The sequence below is a fragment of the Amblyomma mixtum genome, chromosome 1, assembly GCF_055824585.1.
Source record: "Amblyomma mixtum isolate Tamu chromosome 1, ASM5582458v1, whole genome shotgun sequence".
Taxonomy (NCBI): domain Eukaryota; kingdom Metazoa; phylum Arthropoda; class Arachnida; order Ixodida; family Ixodidae; genus Amblyomma; species Amblyomma mixtum.
The window spans coordinates 175329305-175331601 of NC_143012.1; the positions used below are offsets into that span (position 1 = coordinate 175329305).

The window sequence follows — 2297 nt, forward strand, 5'->3', positions numbered from 1 at the left end:
CGTTCTTCTGGCTGTCAGAACTAATTACAACCTGCCTAAGCATTGTTAAGGTTGCCATTGTCATCCACTTTGCGGAATAAGTGAAGTTGCTACCCGCTCTAAAGGGTAGCTGGCAAGGGAACCTCTTGAGGTGTCTTTTGTTCATAAGTTGGGAATCGATAAGTGCGTCAATGAGACGTCGGTTGATTTGCTAGGGAAAGAATCTGCTGCTAAATGCTGAATAATCTATTCGGTGTTGCTGTCTGAAGGAGGGGGAGGTGCTTACTGCATTTTTTACGCTCTTTTTGATAGCCCCAAATTATTTTAGTTCAATTTAGGCCTTGATATCTAGCCGCCTCCTCAAATAATAGGATAGCTGGGCATGCGGGTTTGATTCCTCGAGCATGTAAATTCGATTCCAGTTCCTTCAGTTGCAAGTTAGTGTTCGTTCTGTATGTGTCCCTTCTTTTTTTTTTTCCTTATTGCCTGACTTTTACACAGAAAATTGGACAAACCAAACAATCAACAAAACACAATAAACGCTATGTACATACTCGTGGTCAGCCAGCATGAATCTGGCTTCATCTAATTAAAATTCAGGCAATGTACAGAGCGGCTCTAGTTTTGAGAGCCACTCCGGAGGGTCCGCAGCGGCCTTCTGAATGGTCAGAAACATGTCCATATTTTCGCGAAAGTAAATCCTGGCAGGTCTTGCGTCTCGGTCACAATGGTAGCCTGCCATTCTGGAGCGCCATATACAGTGGAGGCCTGTCAGCATTATTAAGTCGAAAGGCACCCCATCCTCATTTTCAACAGATATGTGTCCCTTCATGTGTTTGTTTCTGTCGTGCTAAGCACCCTGCAAATCTATACCAGCAGAAGTTCTTTTTTAAGTTGTATCCTACTGTAATATACACAGCTTGGCCACCTACAAAGGAATAGAATAGAATTAATACAGTATTGGAATACAATTGGAATGGAATTAGAGCGGATTTGGAGTAAAATATAAATAGAATTTGAGTGTTTTCGCCGTAGCCGAACGTAAGTTGCTTGAGTGCACCCGGTAATTTTTATTATCAATACGTATCGCAGAAGTTTAGTGACCTTTCTGCAGCATAATATAATAAAACTACCCTACTGTTGGTCAAATCTGGTGGCCTATTTTGGTGGTGCGGTCCTCACTACGCGCTCTGTGACGGCAGTTCCTCTCCGCAGAGGAGACGCCAGCCAGCCGGTCCAATGACCTGCATAGAGGGAAACTTGCGCAACAAACCAGGCTATAAATACATGGGCAGTACGCCTGCGGAACATCGGCGTCGGTGGTTCAGTGGTATGAATGAATACATAACTAAAATATCGTAGTTGTCATGCCCCTTGGCAGACAACCGTGTCTAATGGACTTTCATTAACACAAGTTGGTCCATCAGACTCAATACATCATCAGCGTAATCTTGTTGCTTCAAGACTTCTCTTAATTTATACACATGTTCCACAAAATAATCACATACCGATCGTGCATCCAAGTCACAGTGTCGAACAGCCATTCTACTCCTCCAAATGCTGTGAAGGCCCAATAACATAATCTGGTCGTATTGTGCAACATTCATTCATGCAATAAAGAAAAAAAAAAAGTCGGTGGTTCAGTGGTAGAATACTCGCCTGCCACGCGGGTGGCCCTGGTTCGATTCCCGGCCGACACATATTTTACTTTTTGTGGTACTGGTTTTTACAAGAGGGGTGGAATCCTTTATATAATTCTTCGCAAAGAATGGTCACGCAGCTTCTGCCACAGAAATAGATGTGCCTAGCTTATATCCCTCGTAACGAAATATGTTTTCTTCGCCATCCACAAAGTTTTGTACCCCCACCTGCAGAGTCCTCCTTTTTTAAGATTGCGGCGTTATTAATAATTTATTATTAATACGCCTCACAGAAATTCAGTGAGCAGTGTACCGCGTAATGACAAAAGATTACCCTACTTTTAATCTAATCTGGTGTTCTACTCTGTTGGCTCGGTCGACTGAATACGTGCACTGTGACGACAGTTCTCCGCAGAGGAGACGCCAGCCGGTCCAATGACCTACGTTTGGTAAAACGTACGCAACGAACTAGGCTACAAATAGATGGGCAGTACGCCTGCGGAACATCGGGCGGATAGTGTTGTTAATTATTGCTCATTGCGCTCTGTAAGTGTATTTGTGTACTGTGGTTCTTGCCGAAGTCAGGCAATAAATAAAATAAAAAAAAGCGTCGGTGGTTCAGTGGTAGAATACTCGCCTGCCACGCGGGTGGCCCGGGTTCGATTCCCGGCCGACGCA

General features: G+C 44.1%; 1 non-coding gene across 1 annotated transcript; it reads left to right on the forward strand.

Annotated features, from left to right (window-relative positions):
• Positions 1-2226: 2226 nt before the first annotated feature.
• TRNAG-GCC (transfer RNA glycine (anticodon GCC)) lies at positions 2227-2297 on the forward strand. Its single transcript has one exon. It is a non-coding gene; the product is annotated as a tRNA-Gly (tRNA).